This window comes from Zingiber officinale, chromosome 8A (genome assembly GCF_018446385.1).
Source record: "Zingiber officinale cultivar Zhangliang chromosome 8A, Zo_v1.1, whole genome shotgun sequence".
Classification (NCBI taxonomy): domain Eukaryota; kingdom Viridiplantae; phylum Streptophyta; class Magnoliopsida; order Zingiberales; family Zingiberaceae; genus Zingiber; species Zingiber officinale.
The window spans coordinates 134,092,052-134,106,883 of NC_056000.1; positions in this window are offsets into that span (position 1 = coordinate 134,092,052).

Below are 14,832 nucleotides of genomic sequence, written 5' to 3' on the forward strand. Positions count from 1 at the left end.
ATAACCTTTTACGTTGTGATGAGTTACTTGGACATCATTAGAATAACCACGTTTTCAAAATTTTTTAAATAGTCCTATCTATTGAACTTAATATAAAACTTTAGTCTAACGAGTTAAGATTAGTAAGGGATAACTTCAGTTAGTTCACTAAGTCAAATACACCAGGTCGAAGTCATATCTTCCTAGACATACATAGGCAGAGCTTCCCTAACCTACTATCATCCAAAATTTCTCCAGTACCATTTATCAAGTTAAACTTTTGTCCCTATTTATGTTAGTCCTAATTACCTAGCCGAGTAAGTTATTATTTTGGAGGTGCTAACTAGTTTGGAGCCTTCCCCTGAATTATTGGACTTTGGATTTAGGTTTTAGGCTTGCGTCAATTTGCTTTATAATTATAATAGACTTGGTTATAGTTTGAGTTTAAATTAATTTTATTTTTGTTTAATTTAGGTTTATTTATTTTATTCTTTAGGTTTGAATTTATTTTTGAGGTTTTAATTTTTGAGGTTAAGAGTAATTTATTTGGTTTGTTTTGATATATAGAGTGAATTTTATTTTTTGGTACATAGTATTGATTGAGTCCTACTTGCGTGGGTGGACACACTTTCGGAATCCAAACTTTAGTTAATTTTGAGTTTTGAGTTATTGTTAAAAATGATTTAAATATAGAGTTGGACTTGTATCCAAGTCTGATTTTATTGTACATATCTCTTTGAGATCCAAGTATCATATTCAAATACTTGGATCCTAAGGTAAATTTTTTCAACTGTTCTCTTAACTCTTCAACTTGACATTTTAGGATATAATTTTCTTCCTCAAGATTTGTAGCTTGAGCGAATTTTCTATCTTGAACTTGGTCAGTTGATGAGATCAAGATCAGTTGTTCCTTAAGGATGCTATTTTCCTTAAGAAGGAGTGATACGGGTTATGATAAGTGGATCCTTTGTAGGAGAGACAAAGGGGCAATAAGGACAAGGAGGGTTGAAAAGAGCACGATAAAGATATAGTAAGCCACCCGAAAAAAGTGTGGCCAGGTAAGACTGTTGCTACGCATTTGGCAGGCAAAGACCAGTCGAACGCAATAGATCAGCCAAGCATATGAGTTTGGCAGGCAAAGACCGACCAAGTGGAAGAGACCAACCGAACGTAGAAGCAGTTAACCTTAAGATGTCCAGAATGCTTATATACGCTCGACGGGTTAAGCTCGGTTGATAAGGCATGATCGGCTGGGCTTGATAGATCGACCGAGCACAGAGGCATTTAGTCTCGCATGACCCTTAGCATATGGTCGACCGAGGGAAGATCGACCGGGCAATAGTGGTTGTATACGTCAGACTGACTAATCTCGGTCGATAAGGCATGATCGACCGGGCTCGACAGACCGATCGAGCACAGAGGCATTTAGCCTTGCACAACCCTTAGCATACGACCGACCGAGGGAAGATCGATCGAGCAATAGTGGTTGTATACGTCCGACTAGTTAATCTCGGTTGATAAGGCATGATCGATCGAGCTCAATAAATCGACCGAGCATGAAAAGTAGATCGAGCATAAAGGTCTTCAACCTTGCACAGTTTATGGCATATTTATAATTGTAGATTCCTAGTCGGGTATAAATAACTGATCGAGTGTAGAATATCGGCTGAGATTAGTACAACAGAAGATATTTCTCATATATACAAAATAGATTTATGTGACTAACCAAGTGTATGTAATAGGTGAACTATAAGAATATGTGATCATATGACAGCTTAATTAATTTGGTGGCAAATAGCTTCTAGAAGTCTCCACAAGTATGCTAAATGACAAAGAAGGTATATCTGGGGTAAGAAAAAGATTCCTTAAACCATTAATACAGTTTCAGCTTACGTCATCTCTTAACAAACTTTAACAAACCAGGGTCCACCTCATGACTGTGGAAGTTAGATGAGGTGGAATAAAAAGGGGAATCCTCTCCACTAGCCAGGTATGCAAACATATGTATTGCATCAGAATCAAACCCTAATCCCATTTTTTCGTACTTCTTCTTCTCTGAGAGATTGACTTGAGCGTCGGAGGGCCTAGCCAGGGATTTCCATCCCGGTCTTAGGTCGTTAACGCTTTGTCGGTTGGTCTCATAGTGCACAGGAGGGGGAGAGATCATCCATTGGACCGCCAAGCCTTCGCTGATCCACGGTGTTCCTCATCAGAGCTCGCTTTTCCATGGGGGTACCTTCCGGAGTTCATTTTTGCGAAGCATTGTTCATAGATCTGCTTTAGTTTTCTCGGATCTATTATCCTTTATCTAAGCTCTTGTGAGGTCCGCGGTGGGTTTCTCGGGTCCTCCTCTATTCGCCGGCATCAGAGTTATAGTTCATCACCACCTCTCATTGCCCAGCGCTTCATCTCGCAAGCTCTCAGACAGGATCAAAGAGTTTAGTGTGTTCCTTAGTTTTTATTAACTTTTTGTTTAAGAAAGAAATAATTTTAAAAAATATATATAGTGTAATTAAATGTTACCCTAATTGGTTCGTTTGAACCGGATGTGGATCTGCTGCTCGTCTCGTATTCTTATTCTTGATCTGATTCACCTCCAGTTGCCATCAGTGCAAGGTAACTAGCTTGCTTCAGTTCATCTCTCTTGATCCGTCCGAGGAAGACTCATCCCAAATAGCATTTAGTGCCTTCTTTTGCTTCTTGTTCTTGTGTTTGTTTGGGCATTCATGTTTAAGTGCCCCTTCTTATTGCAGCCGTAGTAGGTGATGTTCGCCTTTGGGTTGTTAGATGCCAACTTGGACATCTTCTTCATGTCAAGTTTGGTGAAGTTTTTCTTGTGTCTGCTGAACATATTTCTTACCATGTTCACCAGTTGCTCTTCTTTATCTAATTCTGACTCAGGTTCAATTTCTGTTTCGGGTTTAGCTCCCTTTGAAGTGCTTGTAAGAAATACAATTTCTTTCTTGACCTTTGGCACATTAGTTTGTTCATGTAGTTCAAGTTCGTAAAATAGTTTATCTAATTTTAACTTAGAGTGGTTCCTCGAAACCTTATAGGCATCTATGATTGATGCTCACAGTGCGTTTCGAGGAAATGAATTAAGAGTGTACCTTATTACGTCTTGATATATGAGTTGATGTCCGATTAGGTGAAGGCCGTTGAGCTAGGATGTTCTTGATTCGAGCGTGGAGTTGATTCACAACCTCACCGTTCTACATTTTAATGTTGAATAATGAATTAAGAAGTAGGTTGTGTTTTGTTACCTTCAAATTTGGAGTTCCTTCGTGTAGCTCGATGAGCGTGTCCCATAGCTACTTTGCGTTCTCGTGCGGGCTGACTTAGTTTTGTTCTTCTTTTATGAGTTCGCACTGGATTATGTTCAACGCTTTGGAGTCGATTTGGGTTTTCTTTTTATTTTCGGACTCCATCTTTCTAGATCGAGTGGTACTTTTGCTGTTTTGTCTACAGGCACCCGGTACTCTCATCGGATGGTGAACTATTGCTCGATGTTTGTCTTTAATTAAACTTCCATCATCTTCTTTTAGTATGAAAAGTCATTTCCGTTGAAGAGAGGAGGATGAGCAGTGTTGAATCCCTCAAGTTGGATCATTTGATTGCTGAAAAAGAAAACTAGAAGGAGGTACCAAGACTTGGTCTTGAATTAGTAGTGTTTGAAAAAATATGTCTACGACTCAAGTGGTGTTGCACTAATTTTGAGTAAAAATTGAATGAGAGAGAATTATTTGAAGAGATAAATTTTACCAATTCAAATAAGCTAAAAAAAAAAATTAAAATCTGAAAAACAATGGTTCCCCCCGGCTTGATTGGTGGTTGTACCAATTCAGAGCAAAACTTGGCCCTGATATCACTTGTTGGATCAAGATGCACATGAGGAGGGGGGGGGGGGGGTAAATCACATGATTTTCAGAAAAAAAAATTTTATTTTTCTAAGTTTAAATCAAAGTACGTGCAACAAAAATAAGAATATAAAAGATAAAAGAGAGTAAAAATAAGAACCATGAATGCAAGTAGCTTTACTTGGTTCGGAGCTTTTGGTGACTCCTACTCCAAAAGCAAGGTTTCGCAGACCTATCGATAAGTAATCCACCAAAAGCCTCTTTCGGAACTGCCAGAAGAGGGGATCGAATACACAATAATCAGAAGAGTGTAATAAACTACACTTTCCATTTACAGAAAGTATGTACAGTAATTAAGTTTTGTTACCAAACACTTTTGTAGAAAGTCGGCTTAAACTTAGTATTTGGACATCTTCTCGGTAACAGTCGGGCATAGTAGAGTCACAATAGAGCAACAACAGGAAGCTGGAGTAGTTGGAAGGCCAATCGGGTGCGTAGGAGCTCGTACAGAAGTTGATGTTGAATGTTTGGTCGAGACAGTATTTTATAGGGTGTGGAAGACGCCTTCCATAGCCTTAAAGGCACCTCCAGAGTGTAAAATCTGATCCCAAACTCGTTGCTTCTTATCTACGATGAAGTATGAATTTTATCCCTTGGAAGGTGCCTTCCATACCACTAAAGACGCCTTCCATGAACAATGCAAAGGCGCATTTCAATGCTTGAATGCGCCTCGAGTACTGTTTACTCGAGACCTTTTTGCTCCTTTTGCCCTGTAAGTTAGGTTAGTCCAACACGATAATATTTAACCAACAAAATAAAGTTAGCACAATATTTATATGATTAATTTATGACTTAGACCTTGTCCTTCAGATCAGGATCTAATCAAAGCCTCAATTTAGGTTTCTGAAATAGTCCTAAATTGGAGATGTTACTAATCCAAGGTAATGGTAGCTCACTAGAATTCTTCTTCGGTATAAGCGGAGAAGCCTCTTACAGAAACTTGAAGCATGAACAGAAAAATAGAATTTATAGATGAAAGTACAAGTGTTGTACTTAATTCCTAGGACCAGGGCTCTATTTATAGTTTACTGATCAAATTTATCCGTTGGCTGATGTGACAACTCCGAGTGCCTGGAGCAGGTCCGAGCGCCCCTAGCGGTGCACTTTATCTGCTTCATAAAGACTCTTCAATGGCTTGATGATCATACTTTATCCTCGCCCGGGCACCTGGAGTGTTGCTAACGTGGACCCAAACTCTATTCTCGTTGCAACATCTCTGAAAGGACTCCTGTGCTGGCCCAAGGTGATCCGGGCACCCAGACTGGTTTGGGAGCCTGGAGTCCGAGCGTCTGGACTTGGTACGGGCGCATGGACAAGTCAACTTTGTGTTGACTTGTCCGGCTGCTACTCTAGTCACTTGGGTGATTCTTCGGCCATTCAGAGTTGAGCTCATCCAAACCCAACTCCGGCATTCTCCTCGAGCAGTCTTCCACTCTAGCTTCTCGTCCCTCGGAAGCGTCGTGCATGTTCTTCTCGTCCATTGGTATACTCTTCCGCAGCACCTTGTCCCTCGGATGCACCAAGCTCGTCGACTCACTTCCCATGTCATTCTTCTCCCTAGATGTGTCTTCCACTCAATTTCTTGTGTTCTTAAGTTCTTGCACACTTAGAGTCAAGGATCAAATACAATAAAACCTAATTTAACTCGGTTGATTACATCAAAACTATCTCAAAGTATTGACAATCTCCCCCTTTTTGATATGTATTAACCCGAGTTAAAGTTAGGATAAACAAAGACATGATATTTTATTTTGTGAAATAAAATAACAATTTAAGCATGAATTTTGTAATAAAAAATTAAAAAAAAAAACCTCCCTAAATTTAATCCCTATATAACTCTCCCTTGATCATATCAAAAATAAAATAGGGGGAAAATATGAAAAATAGTTTAGAAAAATATTGAAAATATTTCTAGAGATATAAGACAGAATTATCATTTATATGCCTTTCTATAAAAATTAAATTAAAAAAATAAATAATTATTAATCAGTTAATCAGAAGTTTTTGAAAACATAATTTAAAAATTAGTGTAATGTATCAAAAAATCTTGAAATTTCTTGAAAATGATAATCATAATAATTTGAAATTGTAATAAAAATTTCAAGTATAAAATATTTTTTATTTTAACTATAAAGAAAGTTTTAAACAAATAAAGTTATTTTTAAAAATAAATATTTAAAAATAGTTTTCAAATCCTAAAAATTTGATAGATTTTTCTAGATATGCAAAATATAATGGTAATTTTTCAAAAAAAATAAGTTTTTCAAAATTAATCTAAAAAAAATTTAAATTTTAAATTACATTTTTCAATAAAAAATTTATAAAAATCAGATAATTATCTAAAAAATTCTATAAATTTTTACTCTAACAAAAAAAATTATGATCATAAAAAATTATGTTTTTGAAAAATAAATTTTATAAATATTTTTAATTGTTAAAACTCATATTTTAAAAAAATGTATTTTAAAAAATAAATATATTGAAAATAAAATTTTGAAAATATTTTTGTGAGTAGATAATATTTTTATTTTGCACAAGAAAAAAAATCAACCCAAATTATCAATAGTAAGTGTACGAAGCAATTAAATTTTGCAAGCAATTTTAAAATTAAGCTAAATATATATTTGGAGTATGCATAAAAATTAATTTAATTTTGACTAAGGATGATTTAGGAACCTAAAATAAGTTCATTCCTACTAAATTTATTAAAAAAATTCGTGGGATATATTTTCTTTCTACTTTTACAATTTAACCCTTATGAAATATAAAATATCAATTAAGTCTATTGTAATTTTTAAAATTTGAACCTGCATTATTATTTTTCAAGGATTATATTTTTTTCTTTTAATTTAGAATTTTTCATTTAAACTTTGTCAAAAAGTTCTAATGGACATGCATTAGCTAATTTTATTTTTAAATCAATATTTTACTTTTTTTTAATTTATTATTTTTAGGCTTGATGTTTGTACATTGATCTAGACATTAAGGTTGTACTAGAATATAACTGATTAGGGGGTAGAAGACATATCTCACTTACCATATATAATATGAAGCTGAATTCTCCCTTTTCATTACTGCTATCTTCTGATATAACTTCTCCTTCATCGATGCTCTTTGTTTGGTGACTCGCCATTAATGCTAGTCTGACATATTCCTCAAGTTCTAAATCTTCTGATGACTCGTCCCATGTTACTTTGATCTTCCTTTGTTTTGGCTTGCTTGATCCTTTATCTTTGCCTTTTAATTTCGAATAGTTTTCTTTTATGTGTCCTTCCTCATCGTAGTTATAACATCATACCCTTCTCTTGTTCCATGGAAGCTTCTTAGCCTATGACTTGTTAAATTTGTTAATTTTAAAAACTTTAAAAAATTTCTTACCATGTATGCTTTTTTATCTTCTTTAAGATGAGAGGTCAGAATATGATTCGACCTTTCTCGTGTTTAAGACGACGTTGTTGTTTGGATCCTTGTCCTTTCTTATTCTTGCACATCTAGATTCTTGTAATTCAAAGGTAGAAAATAAATTTTCTAAACTACTTACCTCGAGGTCCTTGCAGATATAGTAAGTGTCTATAATCGACATCCATTCGACAGTTCTCGGGAATTCATTCAACGCATACCTTATCGAGTCTTGATTCATTACCACTTCTTTGAGGTTCTTGAGTCCGGTGAGTAGTTCTTTGGTCTTCGTGTACAGTTGAGCCATCGTTTCTCCCTTTTCCATCCTAAGGTTTATCAATTGATTCCGGAGTAGATCCTGTTTCACTAGCTTAGCCTCCAAGGTTCCTTCGTGCAACTCCATGAATTTCTCTCAGAGTTCTTTGGACAATTTATAGGCTCTAATCTGATTGACTTCTTGGGCGGCAAAATACTCAGCAGATGAAACTTTGTTTTATAGTTGGCCATGAAGGCTTCTTGCTCCTTCTTGATCCAATGATTTTCTTCTTTTTTTATCACCGTTTTGATCATGAGATGCTACAAAATTATACTTTATAGTTAATAAGATATCGAAGTCTGTTTTAAAAAATACCTCCATTTTTCTTTTCCAGTTAGCAAAGTCTCCTTGAACTTTGGTGGATGAATACTCGCTCTGGCCATTTTCATGTTGCTTCAGTTGGCAGTTAGTCCTGCTGAGTTATCCGGGCTTTGATACCAATTGTTAGTCTCGGTGAGGCTGACTGGAGGGGGTGAATAGCCTACAAGTTAGAATTAAAATCAATCCTTTACTTTCTTTTATAGACAAGCTAACACATGTTAGTTAGTATAAAATAATAACATAAAAAGAAAGTAAGAGACTCAAGGTTTATTTGGTTTGCAACCAGAGAGGTTACTAATCTAAGGCAGTGGAAGTTTACTAGAATTCTCCTTCGATGTAGGCGGAGAAGACTCGTATAGAAACTTGAAGCATGAATAGAAAAATAAAATTCATAGATAAAAGTACAAGTGTTGTACTCAATTCATAGGACCATGATTCTATTTATGGCCTACTAGTCAAAGATATCCATTGGCTGATGTGGTAGCTCCGGACGCTTGGAGTAGGTATGGACGCCCCAGCGGTGCACTTTATCTACTTCACAATGATTCTTTAACAGCTTGATGATTATACTTTATCGCCACCCAAGTGCCTGGACTAGTCCGGGCGCTTGGAGTGTTGCTGACGTGGACCCAAATGTTAGGATCGGCATACTCAGCTAGAGAGGGGGGGTGTGAATAGCCGACCCCAAATTCGCGTTTCTTCCTACGAATTAGGTTAGCGCAGCGGAAATAACTAAATAGAAACGCAAAAAGGAAAGATCAAACCTCAAACTCGAACTCGACGATGTAACGAGGTTCGGAGATGAAACTCCTACTCCTCGGCGTGTCCGTGAGGTGGACGAAGCCTATCAATCCGTCGGTGGATGAGTCCCCTAAAAACCGGCTAATAAGAACTCCTTCTGGGTGGAGAAACCTCGCCACAATGTCTTGCAACAGCAAGATAAACAGGAGTACAAGAATACAGCAGGAAACTAAGTACAATACAAAAATGTAATAACCCTAGCTTGCCTTCTTGTCGACTGGATGAAGCAGCAACTTCACGGGAATCCAACCACAGCACCAACTGTCCAGTTGAAGTCCCAGCCGAGGGAAGCTCACGCGAAGCTTCAGCGAAGAAGAGCTTAATAAAGCTCAAGCAGAAATACTTCAGCAGTCAGTAGGAAGAAAAGGAAGAAGAAGAAGACTTGCTGTAGAAGCCCTTGATCTCCTTTTATAACCTGCACTGCAAAGAAGACAGCGAAGAAGACGGAGATAGCCATTGTCTCTCAACGGATAGTTCTGGACCGATCAGGCTGAAGCCTGATCGGTCCAGGGCACCTCTGATCAGTCCTGGGGACCGATCAGGCCCCAGTCTGATCGGTCCCCGGACCGATCCCACCTCTCTGTAAGAGATGTGGCTGCGTCTCTGATCGATCGTGGAGACCGATCAGACTCCCTGCTGATCGGTCTCTAGACCGATCAGATGACTTACAGAACCCTTCTGTTTGTTATCTGATCGGTCACCAGACCGATCAGATACTCAGGCGTATCGCTGGATCGGTCACCAGACCGATTCATGTTTAAAGCTCCAGCCCTAAACCCTAAATGGTCCTGAGAACGAGCTACCGAGCCCTCTCTTGACCTAGTCCGGAGAACGAGCTACCGAACCCTCTCCGACTTCGTCCGGTCCAGAGAACGAGCTACCGAGCCCTCTCTGACCACAGTCCGAAGAACGAGCTACCGAGCCCTCTCCAACTTTCCGTGCCAAGTCTCCATACTTGGACTTTTCCCGTGCCAAGCTCCCTGCTTGGACTTTTCACCAGATGTCTGGTCAACCTTGACCCATCTGGATTCCCCTTGCCTGGTTTCACTCACCAGGACTTTCCAACTGCCTGGCTTCACTTACCAGGACTTTCACAACTGTCTGGCTTCACTCACCAGGACTTTCCCACTGCCTGGCTTCACTCACCAGGACTTTCACAACTGCCTGGCTTCACTCACCAGGACTTTCACAACTGCCTGGCTTCACTCACCAGGACTTTCTCCAACTGCCTGGCTTCACTCACCAGGACTTTCACTTTCACCTAGCTTCACTCACTAGGACTTTCTCCAACTACCTGGCTTCACTCACCAGGACTTTCACTTTCACCTAGCTTCACTCACTAGGATTTTCACCTGGCTTCACTCACCAGGATTTCCCGACTGCCTGACTTCACTCACCAGGACTTTCCGAACTGCCTAACATCCCAGTTAGGACTTCCCAGTCAAGTATCCGGTCAACCTTGACCTACTTGACTCTTCTTCATTCAACCTGATCAGACCCTGATCAGTATCTCTCCGCATGGACAACTGCACCTGCATTGTCCATGTCTACATGTCTTTCTGTATTGTCAAACATCGAAACCATGACCAAGGTTTACGCTTGGTCAACTAGGTCAACCTTGACCTACTGGAAATTGCACCAACAATCTCCCCCTTTTTGATGTTTGACAATACCTTTAAGTTAGGCTAATCCAATAGCCTCAACTTTCTTGATGCCACTAGGTAATAAAACATAAGTTACAACCTTACATTCTCCTTCTAAGAAGGCAACCTCCTTCTTAGATAATGAAGGCCTAACTTAAACCCTTCATTCTCCCCCTATTGGCACACATCAACAAACTCTCCCCCTGAAGAGTAAGTTATCGTTGTTCACAACTTCACTCGTTGTGATCAACAAACTCTCCCACTAACTCCAATGTTCTTCCTTGAACATTCTCTAGACATTCTCCATTCTCCCTCTTTTTGACACACATCAAAAAGAGTGAATCAAGGTCAAGAGTTTTTTCTAATGAAGGTCCCATACCTTTCATTGAAACCCTTAATTTCCCCCTTGATATTAAGGTCAACAATTAACTTAGTGATAATCTCATATCACTCAAGTCTTTTAGGAGTAAAAACTCCCCCTAAAAGTCAACTCCCCCTTGACTAATATGTAAAACTCCCCCTAAAGGTCAACTCCCCCTTGACCATTGCACCAACAATGTCTTGGAGATTTTCAACCCTTTAGAAATCCAAAACACCAACTTCATTGCTGAAATTTCAGAAATTTCAGACAGCACAGTCGAAACTAGCACGCCCTGATCGGTCACCAGACCGATCAGGTCTTCCCTGGATCGGTCACAGTGACCGATCCACAACTGTCTGGACCGATCAGACTCCCTTCTGATCGGTCCACAACCTCTGATATCAGTTTCTGAATTTCCTTCCGAAATTCAGAAACTCCTAGAAAATTCCAGAAAATTCCAAAAATTGTAAAACTTTGAGGATACATTCCTCATAACATATACTATCAAGAAAAAATAGTTTTCTATGAAAATAACTTCCATTTTCAAATCTTGATACAGAGTTCGAAAGTCTTTGAAATAGCTCAAAATTAATCACTCTTTGTATCACTTGTTCAATGATGAATGCTATCACTAGAAAAGCTTCATCAAGGTTTTTCAAATCAATTTTAAAATGATTTTAAACCCTTTAATTTAGGACCATAATCTCAGGACTATATGTACATGACTTGTACACAAGTTTTCCCTATGATCCCCAATTTAGAATTAGGCTCATCTAGGTACAAGAACTATGCACCTGGATCCTAACTCATCATCCTAATATCTCACACACATCTAAGGTGTATCAAACACATTCAAGTCAATTTTGATGTGAGATATGGGTCTAGGTTATCTTAAACTAGATTCTCATGCGTTTTCTAAACTACAATTTGATCTCCATATCAAGTTGTGTTTTTGTCCTTAAATCAATTTAATTGATTATACATGCAAGAGATGATGACATGGCATAAAATAGTATCATAAATGAAAACATGTGCCAATGTCATGATGTCATGGCATAAAGTGTGAAACTTAACTAGAGCATGACATATAAATAACTTAAGCATTATCATGATATTTCAAATGATGATAAATTAAGTATGATGTCATGACATGGCATATGACAAACAATACATGGAAAATAATATATAAAGGTATAGAAAATACCTAATTCTAGCCTTAGTTGTCATTTTTGATAATTTTGATCATTTTGCCATAGGTTCTATATTCCTAAGTGTAATAGACCTAGCATCTTATACCAAAGATTTTTAGATCACTATGTGCCAATTAGATTGACCCTAGAGAATTCCTCGAATATGGTTGGCACATCCTAATCACCTTAGGAATAACTTTTCATTTCATTTTCAAGGCTTGATTACACCTTGAAAAATTCCTAAAGTGCCACCTTTTGCCATGACTAGGTTAACTACCTATTCAAGTAAGGTTGGCACACCCTAGACCATCTAGCGTGATGGAATCACGCTCTTAGGAACCCAATACCTATTTGAGCTCATTGGGTTCACTAAATATTCACTAGGGATGACTTCCCTAGCAACCCTCCTAATGACCCTCCTAGACTTTAAAGCGTTAGTCATTTGGGACTCATCAAGATCAACCCTAGAGGCGACTCCCCTTGTGACCTTGGTGATGGTCTTCCTAGCCCTAGATTTTGTTCCATAATCGAATGGAACATTATGATAAGTGGGCTTGACCACTTGGGACTTAGGTTTGTGACTCAAACCTTTCTTATCCTTGGACATTGGTTTTTGACCCTTAAACCCTAGAGATGACTTCTCCAAGTTCTTAAGAGCCTTTTCCAAAGTATCAAGTCTTGACCTCAAGACTTGATTCTCCTTCTCTAATACCTCAATTTTTAATTTTTCATTTTTCTTTGAGGTACTCCTAGGCATATGTCTAGTAGTTTTGGGATTCCTATCTAAGTTCTCCTTAACCTTAGATGAGTTAATCCTAGGGTTGACATTTCTAGAGTTGTCCTTATTCAAGCTAACATGTTTAGCACCTAAGCACATATATTGATTCCTATAATTAACATGCTTATCATTCTTGACAATAGCAATAAGGCTACTAGCATGCATCCTACTAGAATTGCAAGAATGTGCCTTAGAGATTACCTTAGGGTTTGCCCTAGCTCCCCCTATACATGTGCTCGATCTCTTGTCCTTGTGAGGTTGCCTCCCCCTCGGACATTGGCTCCTATAGTGTCCCCTTCGCTTGCATTGGAAGCACACCACGTGCTCCTTGCCCTTGCATATCGGGACTCCGGCTTCCTTAACTTTTGGTGCCGGTGGAGTCTTCCTAATCCTCCTTGAACACTTACTCTTGTAATGTCCATACTCCCTACACTCAAAGCACATTATGTGTAATTTATTTGAAATTGAAATGCTTGAGTTACCTAGGGTTGAGGATGAATGAAGACTTTCTTCTTCATCCCTTCCAGAGGTAGAAGCTTCTTCCTCTTGCTCCATTCTTGAAGAAGAACTCTCCTCCTCTTCTTCCTTAGATGTTGAGTAGCCCTCAACTTCTAATTCCTCTCCTCCATGATGTGAGCTACTTGGCTCACTTGACTCCTCTTCATGACTTGAAATGGAGCTTCCCTCATGGAGCTTGGCCAAGTTGTTCCACAACTCCTTGGCATTGTTGTATCCAGCTATCTTACATAGAATGTCATTAGGTAATGAGAATTCAAATACTTTCATTACCTCATCGTTGATTGTGGAATGGTGGATTTGTTCTCTTGTCCACTTCTTCTTCTCGAGTGGTTTTCCTTCCTTATCCATTGGAGGCTTGAAACCTAATTGAACACAATTCCAATTTTCAAGGTTAGTCATAAGAAAATACCTCATTCTTACCTTCCAATACGCGAAGTCGTCGCGGTCATAGAAAGGTGGAATGGTGATGTCTTCTCCGAGTTGATCCATCTCTAGCTTGTGCTCCCTCGGGTGTTAATCCGACGAAGAGCAACCTTGCTCTGATACCACTTGTTAGGATCGGCGTACTAGGCTAGAGAGGGGGGGGGGTGTGAATAGCCGACCCCAAATTCGCGTTTCTTCCTACGAATTAGGTTAGCGCAGCGGAAATAACTAAATCGAAACGTAAAAAGGAAAGATCAAACCTCAAACTCGAACTCGACGATATAACGAGGTTCGGAGATGAAACTCCTACTCCTCGGCGTGTCTGTGAGGTGGACGAAGCCTATCAATCCGTCGGTGGATGAGTCCCCGGAAAACCGGCTAATAAGAACTCCTTCTGGGTGGAGAAACCTCGCCACAATGTCTTGCAACAGCAAGATAAACAGGAGTACAAGAATACAGCAGGAAACTAAGTACAATACAAAAATGTAATAACCCTAGCTTGCCTTCTTGTCGACTGGATGAAGCAGCAACTTCACGGGAATCCAACCACAGCACCAACTGTCCAGTTGAAGTCCCAGCCGAGGGAAGCTCACGCGAAGCTTCAGCGAAGAAGAGCTCAACAAAGCTCAAGCAGAAATACTTCAGTAGTCAGTAGGAAGAAGAGGAAGAAGAAGAAGACTTGCTGTAGAAGCCCTTGATCTCCTTTTATAACCTGCACTGCAAAGAAGACAGCGAAGAAGACGGAGATAGCCGTTGTCTCTCAACGGATAGTTCTGGACCGATCAGGCTGAAGCCTGATCGGTCCAGGGCACCTCTGATCGGTCCAGGGCACCTCTGATCGGTCCTGGGGACCGATCAGGCCCCAGTCTGATCGGTCCCCGGACCGATCCCACCTCTCTGTAAGAGATGTGGCTGCGTCTCTGATCGATCATGGAGACCGATCAGACTCCCTGCTGATCGGTCTCTAGACCGATCAGATACTCAGGCGTATCGCTGGATCGGTCACCAGACCGATCCAGGTTTAGAGCTCCAGCCCTAAACCCTAAATGGTCCTGAGAACGAGCTACCGAGCCCTCTCTTGACCTAGTCCAGAGAACGAGCTACCGAGCCCTCTCCGACTTCGTCCGGTCTAGAGAACGAGCTACCGAGCCCTCTCTGACCACAGTCCGGAGAACGAGCTACCGA